This window comes from Pantherophis guttatus, chromosome 6 (genome assembly GCF_059756535.1).
Source record: "Pantherophis guttatus breed Tessera chromosome 6, ASM5975653v1, whole genome shotgun sequence".
NCBI lineage: Eukaryota > Metazoa > Chordata > Lepidosauria > Squamata > Colubridae > Pantherophis > Pantherophis guttatus.
This window is the reverse complement of record NC_142068.1, coordinates 51,155,202-51,168,580: the sequence shown is the minus strand read 5'-3', so window position 1 is coordinate 51,168,580 and position 13,379 is coordinate 51,155,202. Positions and strand designations below refer to the sequence as shown.

At 41.0% G+C, this 13,379-nt stretch overlaps 1 protein-coding gene across 13 annotated transcripts in view; it reads right to left on the bottom strand.

The window, feature by feature from the left end:
- The window catches only part of ADD3 (adducin 3), a 94,722-nt gene that overhangs the window by 29,317 nt on the left and 52,026 nt on the right, over window positions 1-13,379 (bottom strand). The window contains exon 1 of one of the 13 annotated variants that reach the window (XM_087872871.1): window positions 8,184-8,343. The exons of the other annotated variants lie outside the window; for them this stretch is intronic. The gene's annotated coding sequence lies outside the window, so the exon portion shown is untranslated. Of the gene's footprint in view, window positions 1-8,183; window positions 8,344-13,379 lie in introns of those variants that run through there. 13 annotated transcript variants of the gene reach the window in all.

Here is a 13,379-nt window from a genome sequence, read left to right as displayed (position 1 = left end):
GAGGTCCACTAGAGTAGGGAATCACCTACTCCCGGAGGCAACTGGACTCGGGATCTGGAGTTGCTGCGTCGTGTCTTCTGAAACGGCAAGAGGTACCTTTACAAAGGCCTGGAATGAAACCTGGCCGAAGGAACGATGGATATGCAAAGTATCATCTTCCCCAATAGAGTCGATAGAAGCAGCAATGGAACCTGTGGAAGCGACAAGATCTGGGATACCAAGGGGCGAATACTGAGACGACGGTCTTCCGACAGAAACACCATGCCCAGCTGAGAGTCCAGGATCACCCCTAGGTGAAGAATCCGGGTGGTCGGATGGAGATGACTCTTCTTGGTGTTCAGCGTAAAGCCGTGCGACCGAAGAGAAGATGTCACCGCCTCAAGATCCATTATCGCCTGGGCGGGCGACGACGACAGGATTAGAATGTCGTCCAGGTAGCAGTAAAGTCGTACGGCGCAGCAGCCGGAGCGAAGCGGCCATGGCGGCCAACATCTTTGTAAAGACCCGGGGGGGGCGACGAGAGACCAAACGGCATGGTCCGGTACTGGAAATGCCGATTGTCATAGGTGAACCGGAGGAAGCGGCGATGCGCTGCACAGATGGGGATGTGCAGGTAGGCTTCCTTCAGGTCGATGGAAGTCATTAGGTCTCCCGGATGAATACAGTCCAATATGCAGCGTTTGCATTTTGAATTGATGGTACTTTATGAATTTGTTGAGTGCCTTCAAATCCAAAATTCCTCTCCATCCCCCAGAACTTTTGGGCACCAGGAAAAAGACGGAGTAGAAGCCGGTCCCTTGGTGTTGTAGGGGGACCGGTTCTATGGCCTGGATGTCCAGGAGATGTTGTATCTCCATCTCCATTAAGGTCCGCTTCTCTGGGTTGGATGGAACGGGACATAGGATGAATCTGGGAGGAGGGAGGGAACTGAATTCCAGCGTGAGTCCGAGAGATATAGTCTGCTGGACCCACGCGTCCATAGTGGTTTGCTCCCATTGGGTCCTGAAAAGATGTAACTGTCCACCAATGGGAGCCGATTGGAGGGAGTCATTTCCCCCTCCGGAAGGGTCGGTTGCCCGAGCCCCGGGAAGGTCTCTTGAAGGATGACTGGCGACGGCCCCGTCCAGAAAGCTGGATCTGTCGGGTGGTCTGTAAAAACCTTGATTTTGTGGACGGTACTGATAGGGTCCGGGATCTGCTTGAAAGGGCGGCCGCTGCGGGTATGACGAATAATGATGTTCCCGTCTATAAGACATCGGCATTACTTTCCGCTTGTCTTTATCCTCGACCAGGATGGGATCAAGCGCTTCACCAAACAGATTTGCCCCCTTGAATGGGATGGAGGCAGCTGCCATTTAGACTTATTGTCCGCTCGCCATTGTTGAAGCCACAGGAGACGGCGGGAAGCGGCGGTAGTGGAGACGGAGTGGGAGACGAACTTAGCCATGTCAAGAGACGCGTCGGTGGAATATTCAGCACCAATTTGTTGATGTCTTGGTGTAATCGCTTGTTGTCCGGAGGAAGGTGGTCCTGTAACTGGCGAAGCCAGATAAGGGAGGCGCGGTTGAATAAAGGACGCCGATGTTGCTGCCCTAATTGCCCAGGCAGCCGCTTGATGGTTCTTGCGCATAAGAACTTCCACCCTCTTGTCCTCAGTTCGCAACTCGTCTGCGACGTCACTAGTCAGAACCGAGAACGCCGTCAACTGAGCCACGGAAGCTTCTACAGATGGTAGCTGCAGCATCTCCGGGAGGTTAGGCGATAACAGTACAACTTCCTATCCAGGCCGTTAGGTGCTGGCAAGGAAGCTGGTAGGCCCCAAGGCCTTTGAATGACCTCCGAGAAAAGCTGGGGGCAGGGAATAAAGTCCTGAGCCGCAGCCTGAACATTGAAGAGGCCGTCGGAAGGGAGGGAGGACACGGGCACGGCTTGTTGGTCGGAGGGATCCGCCAAATTAGTGGAAACTTTGGCCTTGAGGAGCAGAGATTTAAACAAGGCCGGACGGAAAAGCCGGGTGAGCGGAGGTCTGTCTGGCAGAAGGCCTTCATCCTCTGAAAAATCTGACTCCCTATGGTCCTCATCCTCCCAGTTAGAGTCCTCACTATGAACAGAATCCTGGTAGCACTCGTAGTCACGGTAGCAGCCAGAAGTGTTCGCAGCTGGAAGCTGAGGAGGTGGTTGAGAACTCGGAGCGGTAGCTGGAGACCAGGCGCCTGAAGCCATGAGATTAGAGATGGTGGCCGCCACAATGGATTGGATGTCCAAAGGTAGATCAGGACGGGAAGCCTCCCCTTGTCAGAGACTAGCAGCTGTGGGGGTATAGTTTGCCGAAGAAGTGACGCGTCCAGAGGACTGTTGAGGTGCGGGCCCCGCTACAGGTTGAGCGGTCACAGGGGCAATCCCGGCCGACTCAGAAGGAGAAACGGTCCTTTCCGAAGTGGGTTGAGGACCCGATTCCAATAGAGGCTGAGCGACAGGCGCAGGACCGAAGACTGCGGGCAACAGTTTGGGTTCAGCAGCCAAAGCCTTTTGCTGGGCCAGATGAAATTGGCGCTCCAAGGCGCAATACTTCCGTTGCTCATCTTTACTCTTAGAAGGACTGCTGGAGGTGGTCTGAGCGGAGGAAGCCGGGGGGGTGTGTGGAGGCCATCCGCAAGGCACAGGACTGTGACTTAGCAGATTTTGCGGCTGGGACTGGATCAATGACCGACTGCCCGTCAGAAAGGTCGAGGTCGGATGACAGCTCTGGGTCCGACATGGTAAGGGTATAGCGGTCACTAAGTGGCTTTTTTTTAAAAGCAAAAAACAGTTAATAGCTAGAGCCGCTAAATCAAAGGGAGACACCAACGGAAGCTCTCCACAGCCAAAAGAAAGGCAACCACTCCGCTCTCAAAGAATCCTGACAAAGCTTAGCTGTCCAGGGCTGACAGTTCGCAGGCCCAAAACTAACAATCCAGGGAACTTAAAATGGTGTGAGGCAGATCGAGAGGCGCCTGCGCTGACAATGAGACAGGAACAGCAATGGGGAAGCAGTGAACCGCGAAGCCGTCGCGTCCGTTGTTTGAGGAGATCCTCAGCAGGCGCAGTTCCAGCGACGGACAAATTAGCAGGGAATCAATCTGCCATTTAAAAGCGGCGCGGTGAGGAAGAAAGGGTGATGATCAACCGCCGCTCACTGGAAGCAAAAGTCCAAAATGGCAGCGGGCGGGAAAAGGCAAAAGCCCACCTCAGCTTCGTGGTGGCAATAACGGGGTGAGCGGTCAGGGAAGTCTATTGGGGCGATGCCGCTGCGGGTCGATCAGCCGCCGAGACCCTGTAACAGGGGCGCAAGCCAGCGGTTGTGCAAGCGATTCTGCTCAGGAGGCTCGAATCGGAAGAGATAAGCCCCAGGACGCGCTAGCAAGGCATCAGAGCTTCAAGCTAAGCGGTCAGAAATTTCAGCTGCTGAGTTTGCTCCAGCCGGTAGCAGGGACTCAGAGGCTGCCAATCCAATTAGACAGAGCTGTAAGTAATTGGTGATCGTCAGATGGTTTGCTGACTGGGAGTCAAACCCCAGGACTCACCACCCCTCGTAAACGTTAAGCAGTCCAATTTCAAGCCAGGCAAACAGTCCAGAAGTAAAGGGGTATTGAAAATGAAGAAAGGAGAGAAAAAATCCAAAGCGTGGGTGAAACGGATCGATGAGAATTGCCAGAGCAAGCCGAAGTTCAGTCTCTTCCACTCGACTGAGTGAACTAAACTGACATCAGTCGAACAGAGGAGGCGGAACCGAGGCAAGAAATTTAAAGTGATACACACTCAGTCTCTGACAAACTCACCGTGAACATTACCCACGCTTTGGATTCTCCAAGCAGCACGCTGGAGAATAAGGGAGCTTACTACAAAAATAGTATTATTTTTCCTGGAACTAGAATTTATCCAGAATCATGCTTGCTACTCATATACAAGTTTTCAATTCAAATTATTTTAGGATCTTTACTATGAAACTATTTTGGAAAGTATTAAATTTATTTTTGTCTCTTATATTACAGGAAATGGGACAGGAAAAATGCAGTGCTATTTTTAGCTAAATAGGAGTTAGATATTTAAACTTCCTAAATAAAAATTCAATTGCAAATTACTAATCACATTAACAAAGACATTGAACACTTTAGGACAGTATTCTAACTAAATGTTGATTTAGTTAGAATGCTTATTTAAATATCTTATTGTTCAGCCACAGTTGCCTCAACTAGATAAAACACTGAAAAAAGCATTTCCTGATAGGAAGTAAATTCCAGTTTATCACAGGCTTTCTTCAAAAAGCATTTTTCCAGAGAAGGAATTGCACTTCAGTGCAAAGTCTGGCACCCAAAAAAGAAGATTAAAGTTATTGCTATAAATACCTCCTATTTAGAAGTGTTTTTTCTCATTATCTCATGATATGAGCTGGTTTCATCAGGATTTCTTTGTACAGAATGGCCAAATACTCTCTCTCTCTGTGTGTGTGTGTGAACGAGAGAGAGAGAGAGAGAGAGAGAGGGGAGGGAGGGAGGGAGGGAGAGAGACTGAGACTGTCCCACAGTATTTGGCCATTTGATGCTGCGAAATAGGAGGGGAAACAAAGAGCAGAAAGTACTCTTGAGTGTAATTCTATGGTGAGAATATTTATTATTATAGTATATATATATATATATATATATATATATATATATATATATATATATATAAAATAAAGCTATAATATATATTTTGGATTAAAAGAAATTCAGGCACAGACTTATCTATATTTGAGACTACCACATATTAGTAAACTTTATTTTTATTTCAGCATAAATTATATGTATTTATTAATCAATCAATCAAATTTGTATCTCACACAAAGTCACTGTGTGGAGTACAATAAAATCAACAATTAAAACAGAATATAAAGAAACAGTAAAAGCAAATAATTAACATGAGTAAAAACAAGATTTCAAGAAGGGTTAATTAAGATGTTATATGTATATAATCAATGTGCGTGTTTTCTGCTGCCTGGTTATCCTAAGGCCTGATGCATATGAAAATATGATGAACAGCCATACTCTTCTCCTTCTGGACCTGATTAGATGGGTAGTCTCTCAGATAATCTGGTCCCTTGACATGTAGGGCTTAAAAAGGTCAAAATGACCTTTTGAATTGTGCCCAGAAAAAAACTAGTTGACCAATGCAGCTCACAAGCTGCTACGTGACTACCTCTTCACAACCTTCCTAAACAAAGGAGATTGGACACTGCAGAAAAGTTGTCGAGTATGGTGGGACCCAATGATGTTTTTTTGAAGAGAGGCCTCCTTAAGAGACAAACGGTTAACCTCAAGGATGAATTTACTACCTCTATAATCACTACATGGGCAGCCTTGGCCAATCAAGAAAAACAGGGGTCTAAAAAGTAGGGGGGCAAACTCATAGTCCTAAGGACCTAAGTCCAGGTTCAAACATTCTGAGATAACATAACAAGACTGTGTCCCAGGCATCTCCACAAGAACTGCACCAAGGCTTACATCTATTTGGGAACAAATTCAAGCAAGTTTTTTCCAAGAGATGCTATGGCACTATATTACTAAAAGAACATTTACATTTAATTAAATTTATTAAGCAAAGTATGATCAATGCTAGCACAACAGTCGCTTCATTTTTTAAAATCAAATTATCCTTTTTTCCTAACTACAAGGACCTGGCAGACAGTCTGAATATTTAATTGCCAGGCAATATCTAGTCTGTAATCAATAATTTATTCTGTTCTGTTGTTAAATAGAAATAATTCTATTCAATGATTTATTAATTATTAAATACTACCTAACTTAATCAAGCTATGTAATATGTACTATTATTATGCTATGATGATACATGAATTAGTTCCCCCCCTCAAAATGTATTTTTTTAGATGTATCCCTCATTTCTGCCCTTTTGGCCGTCCTGAGCTCTACTGCCTTTGTGCCAGCCATGTGACCCTGCACTGTCTGCCCTGCATTCCATCACTTCCTACTGACCTTTGCCATTTTCTTGCTCCTACCACTGACAATAACATCATTTCATTAGTAACAAAGCAAGTAGTAACAAAGGCGATAAAATGAGGCAGGGGTGTGGGAGGGTGTTATGGCGAACCGTAGACCCCACGCTCATACCAGCGGCTAGTAAATCAGGCAGGGCGCCACCCCGGAGGGTCAGAATCCCCAAGCTGCGGTCTGACAGCTGTCAGAAGAATGGGTGAGGGACTGTCTGGAGCCCCAGACATGTCTCGCACGCCCCGCAGCAAGCAGAATAGAAGGCTCTCACCGAAAGTAAAAATGTCTAATAAAAAATAAAGAAAAGCCTAAGCGCATTAAACCTAAACAGAACAGAAATCGCAACGAAGAGAAATCCACACCAGTCTTGTCAGCGACTGAGTGAAAAGACTGCTGCATTATGGGAAGGAGGGGCGTGGCCACAGCACGAAGAGATTTTATAAAAAAAAAAATCACCCAGTCAAAGTCAAGCAATGAGGAAACAACCCAGCTATGGATTGTAGGAGCAGCGCGCTGGAAAATAGGATTGGTCAAGGAACAAATATACTAATTATTTATACTGCTTAAAGCTATAAAATTTTCATCAAGGAAAACAATAAGTTTTTTTATTTCTGCATAATTTCTGAAATATGAGTTTCATTTTTGAGACAGTCACTTGTTTCTTGTTCCACATTTATTTTTCTCCGATATTTGCTTTTTATAAACTTTACCACTAAGTAAGAGTTAACAGAAAGAACATATGTAGCACACAGTTAAACTGTAGAGTTCTTGATTGTTTGCTTGGGGATGTTTTATTACACAACTAGGTAACATTAATAGTGTGAGTGAATGTGAGTTATTACAATAGCTTGTCCTGCCAATGCTGGTGGGGGTGTGGTTTTCTCTTTAGTAGTTCCTTGATTAGGGTATTGTTTTCTGTTTATTTGCGTGGTCTTAATTCCTGCTTATCCTGTTTCTTATTCTATCTCTTTTGAGTGGTATGTAAATATGGTTTATTTCTATGTGTCTATTGATGGCTGATTTCTCCGAATGCCCAGCTTCCTGGAATTCTCTGGCATTTTTGGATTTGGCTTAGTTTAGGATGCTCACAATTTCTCAGTTGAAACTATGGTTCGTTTTATCTATATGTTATGAGATTAAAGGATTTTTATTGTGTCTTCTGACTGCTGATTGGTGTACATAGATGTTCTTTTAAAGTCTTCTGTCTGCTGTATGTTGTAGATTACTCACGAGTCATTTACATTTAAATATGAGTGAATCAATATTTGAATTACTACAGCTGGATATATTCATCCTGTTTTAAATTTTAAAGCTTGCCTTCCACAGCTGCAAAGGAAATAGCAAGAGAACAACATAGGCTAGCACAGATCAGCAATTAATTCCATTTATAATGGACCAAATGATTGCACATAGAAGAATCAGTTTAATTCCTTTAGCAGCAGTTGCAACTGAAAACTGATCTTGTGTTTTCAGAGGCAAAAGCTGCTTGTAACATGTTAGGAATGTGAACTGGTCACATGCAGATGAAGAAATCAAATCCAGATCTGTCTTTGTAATTTTTGGGCTACATATCTTAATTAAGAGATTAAGTTTATTCCCTGTTCACCATTCCCTTGATAAAAATGAGTAACTCCCAGGTCAACTCCCAGGTCAAAAGAGCCTTGGTAGTACAGGGGTTTAAGGCACCCTGTTATTAAGCTGGTTATTAAGACCAGCTGCCTGCAATTACTGCAGGGTTCGAATCTCGCCAAGGCTCAAGGTTGACTCAGCCTTCCATCCTTTCTAAGGTAGGTAAATTGAGGACCCAGTTGTGGGGGCAATAAGCTGACTTTGTATAAATATACAAAAGGATGAAGGCTATTGCTGAGCACATTGTAAGCCGCCCTAAGTCTTCGGAGAAGGGCGGCATATAAATCAAATTAAAAAAAAAAAAATCAGACTGTGAATCTAGAAAGTAGAAAGGTGTTTTACTGACCAATGAAAGATATGACATTCTAAAATAAGGTATTAATGTAGCACAAAATCCTGGTTTCTTGAAGGAACTTTGAGCATTACAGCATTCATAAATGTAATAAAACCAGGTAAATTTTAATTTAGGAATATTTTCAACCTAACATGGCTGCTAATACAGAATTGGCATGCCAAACACTTTCCACAGACCTTTTCCTGTTACAGAAGGGAGGTTCAATGGTTAAGACACTGGACTTGTTCGTGGGAAAGCCAGCAGCCCAGGTTCAAGACCCAAAGGCCACATGATGGGATGAGCTCCCATCCTTGCCCCAGCTCCTGCCAACCTACCAATTCAAAAGCATGCAAATATGAGTAGATAAATAGGTATAACTTTGGTGGGAAGATAACAGCGCTCTATGACATCATGCTGGCCACATGATTGTGGAAATGTCTTTGGACAGCACTAGCTCAATGGCTTTGAAACAGAGATGAGCACTGCACCTTAGAGCTGGCAACAACTAGTGGAGTAAAATCCACAGGGACTCCTTTACTTTTTTACCTCCCTATTACAGAACCACAGTTGATTTTCTTACCTTCCACAAACTTTACGAAAAGAATCGTCTATAGTATTGAATTAGATACTGGAAAGATTTTCCTAACATCATGAGCCAGACATATTTAATGCATTACAAAAAGTATGACATCAATACATTTGAGAAGCGTCAATATTTCTTTTGAATAGAACTGTTATATATTTAAAATTGTTAGCAATTTTTCTTAAATACAACACTTAGTAATATTGACATAAATAATTTATGTTAAAAGAGGCAATTTTAGTATCTATTTAGAGAAATAGATCCTAAATCTAATCAAATTATATTACAATTTATTGATGCAAATATAGTTTGCATAGTATAAAAGTAGTTCACAACATAAAATGCTTTTTTTCCATCTTATATATTTATTACCTACATCTATTCTTGTCCTCTGGACTATTGGTGATATATTTAAGTATTCATGTGAAAATTTAACAGAACCAGCAGGTATAAACAAATAGTTCACAGAAATGTGTATGGCAGAAGTCGAATACATTGCAGCAGTTGCTACTTGAGTGTTGAGTGGCCTTTCAGTCCTTAACTGAAGAGGGTCTATTTTGAATAAAAAATGACTAATTCAGACCTGTATTTTTAAAAGGTAAAAGTATAGGCCCAGTGTACAGCTTCCACATGAACATGTCCATGATATATTTATTCTGTCTTCTTCTGTGATACTTTCCTTATTTCCTGTCTAGTGCACAGCCTGGGATCTTCTGATGTGTTTGATATTCAAGTTCTAACTTGGCCCTGCTCAATTCTTTCAAGATCAGCTAAGATTAGCATAAATTGCCACCGAATAATATGAATAAAATCTATATAACTTAAAGAAATGCTTTTAGAACATGTAGTTCCCATGTATAGTTTATGCCAGTTTGCGATAAAAATCATTTTCAGAATCAAGAACTATTCAGGGTTATTATTTTATCAGTGAGTAACTGAGCTAAGATACATGTTAGGTATATTTACATTTGAAAAACTACTATCAATGTTTCAGTATAATTATACAATATTTAAGAATATACCTAACACTTAACTGACAGGTTTAGTAGAACATTAGTATTCTGATGATACAGTACGGTACTGTCACTTCAAAATCACGGAATTAATTAACAAGATTTAATTATTTTTCATTAGCAAATATTAGCATGTCCTTAGCTGTATAAACATTTACTTAGGAATAAATGGAAACTACATGTAAAACAGTAACAATTTGGTCACATAAAAAATGTCAGAACTTTCCAATGAAGAATCAGATGTAGAATAATGCTGGCTATTTAAAAAAAAAGAATTTCAATTACCTCACTGAGATCACTATATATGATAATCTATTTATATATTGCTAACTTTGTTTCTGGAAACAGTAGATGTAAAGGGAGCCAACATTGGAGGATAGCACTGCACTTACCTATTAATGATGATTCGTAATAGAGTTTGGCCAGAACATCTTCCTTGAGTTTATATTTCAAACTGCCAAAGTTCACAGAAATTGTTTCAGCTAAGATTTCTGAGTTTATGTTACATTATATTAGTATGTGTGATATTTAACACATTAAGCATCTTTTAACATCAAGCAATGTGACAAAATTTTAAAAAATGGTTCAAAGGCAAAACATCTAGGCTGAGAAAAAATAACAAACACCAGTTATTGTATTTACAACTTCTAAAATATTTGTTCTTTTTGACAAGTTTATAGATGCAGAATCTAAACTATTACATAATCAGCAAACATACATACAATTATTTCCTTTGATTTACCCTTTTTAAAAAGCATATCTTAAGCTAAATTTAATTATTTATATTATTAAATATTTAATTCAAACATCAAATATGATGTGACTTGACTTGTGACAGAGAATGTATACTAAGAAATTTAAGATGAACATTTGTTTGAAATAGGACAGCCCCTTAGCTTAATTTGGTGCAGGTGAAACAAAGCTTTCCTCTAGTTTAAGGTTGGCAGCCTGGAGTAGCTAACAGGAAAACAGCACATTATGCCAATAATGCTATTATTAATACAATTAAAGAGATTTACAATTATCTATCACCAGCTTTCTGTAGTTATATGTCAGTAGAGTCTATATTTTTTGAGAGTGTAAATTATTTTCCACAGTGTGTTTTCTATTTGGACAGCCCCATACTCCCTAAAAAAGATGCTGTCAGTAACAAGTCTGCAATATCTATAACTGCAATATGAAGAAAAACCTTTATTTCTAGATATTAAAACCTGAAATGGTCATATATTATGGACAATAAATTGGCTATATACTTTTGTTATATATAATTTGAACAAAAGCATATAGACCAGTGCTCTCCAACCTTTGCAGCCTGGTGGCCGCAAAGGAGAGGAGAGGAGAGGAGAGGAGAGGAGAGGAGAGGGGAACTGGGTGGCAAATGTGTGTGTGCACCAGCCCGCCGCTTGTGCAGAGGAGAGGGGAACTGGGCGGCAAATGTGTGTGTGCACCAGCCCACCGCTTGTGCAAGCAAAGCTGCATGCATATGCGTGCTGGCCCGCCTCTTGCACAGCCCAGTTCTCAATAGGCCAAGACCTGGTAGTGGGCTGTGGCCTGGTATTGGGGTTTCTGATATAGACGATTTCAAAGAAAAGCTGAATTATTTCATTCAGCTGATTTCCCTCTTCTATTTTTTAATACTGATAAATCAATTTTTCAATCATCCCAATGGGATAGGAACATATTTGTCAGACCATGCTAACTTAATTACATAGTCAAGCTATGAGTGGAATTGATTGTCAGGTTCCTCATCTTACTCTGATAAATATTCCTGAACTTTAAAATTTTTTACCCATATTCTATGTTTTGTTTGTTTTAATCCCACCCCCTTTTAATTTTAATAGTTGTTTCAAATAAACATGCAAATAAAATAAGGTGACCAGACGTCCCGCTTTTGGCGGGACAGAACCGCTTTTGAGCAATTTGTCCCGCGTCCCGCGGCGTTTTAAAAAAGTCCCGATTTTTCATTCTGCCTCCTGAGTCCCAGCTGATGGCTAGAGGGAAAAAAACTGTTTAAACTCTTGCCGCGGGGCTTCAAAGGGCCGCCCTACGTTGATTAGCTCGGCTTCCCCCTCTCAGCTGTTTTGCGGAGGGCTCTTGCTGCTTGCTAAATTGCTCCAGCAGATTTTTTTTTCTCCTTGTGCAAACCAAGCTCAAAAGGAAACTGAAAGTGAAACAGGCTGTTGGCTTGTTCGGTGCAACGTTGGAAAATTAGGCAGCAGAATTCTTTTCTTTTTCCTCACCAAAAAAGGTAGGTACAGACAATGGGAAATTTAGGGCAAAAGAGGAGAGTTCAAGATTTTAAAACACAAAAGAAAAAAAAGCTCTTTTTAACTAGGGAATTGTAATAATTGAGATACTATTGTATACTGTGTTGAAAGCAGAAATGGTTAAGTTGTGGTTTGGAGGAATATATGGGGGAAATTATTTGGTTTATTATTATTGGTAAATATAATTAATTGATTTGTAAGAAATTGGATTGCATGGAAATAATTGGAATATTCATGTTCATATTGATTAATATACAAAAAAGATAGTTATATAACTAATTGATTTATATTAAAATGCTGAATTTGTATTAAACAACTGTATTACATAATTACATAATTAACCAATGTGAGGATGGATATAAAAATAGATGACAATGCGAAGGGGTATAATATAGAATAGAAGGGAAAAAATGAATTTGATTAAGATTAGAGATGAGGATGAAGGGTAATATTGTTTTTTTAAAAAAATAGATGAGGAATAAATATGGCAAAAAGGAAATATAGAAATTGTAAATTTAATTGAAATGACTAAACACTGTTTAAATTTGTGAACCAGCCAAATATTCTGTTCAAAGAAAATACATTGCATGTTTGTATGTGTGTTTCTAATTATTGCTATTTATTCATATTTGTTCTCTTTTGTTCTTTAAAGTTTAACAATTCATTCTTTATCTTAATATCTTTATATTTGTTTGGGATTGGCTTTCTTTCTTTTCATCTTTTTTATTGTACAGCAATCTTTCTCCTCAAACCTACCACCTCTCTCTTTTCTTTCCTTCTTACTTTCTCTTCCCCCCACCCTCTTCTTCTCCTCCCTATTTCCTCTTCCTTTCTCCTTCTCCTCCTCTCTTCCTCCCTCTCTTCCCCTCACTCCTACTCTAATTTCCCTTCCCTTCCTTCATCCCTCTCTATTGCTGTATCCTTTTATGCATATGGACCATGGTGAAGAGAAGCAGTTGTGAAATGAGTGACATGGTTGTTAAGAATGCTGCACGGGCATAAATGTGAGGATGGTCATAAGTGTGAGGACCAGTCAAAAGTGCGAGGACCTGTCAGAAATGACTCTTTTCAGCCCTCTGGTTAGTCCTTTTGTGCATATGGACTACTCGGAGGGCTGAAAAAGTTATTTTTGACTGGCCCTTGCACTTTTGACCAGTCCTCGAACTTACAACTGTCCTCACATTTTACTTTTTTGCCCTATCTTGTCACCATGGTGAAGAGAAGCAGTTGTGAAATGAGTGACATGGTTGTTAAGAATGCTGCACGGGCATAAATGTGAAGATGGACGTAAGTGTGAGGACCAGTCAAAAGTGCGAGGACCTGTCAGAAATGACTTTTTTCAGCCCTCTGAATAGTCCCTATACATATAGCCATGGCCACCCGGTCACATGACCAGCTAGCCACACCCACCCAGTCACATGACCTCCAAGCCACGCCCACAAAATAAGCCATGCCCACAATGGTGTCCCTCTTTACCAATGTTAAAATCTGGTCACCTTAAAATAAAATAAACAATCTCTCCATCCCAGT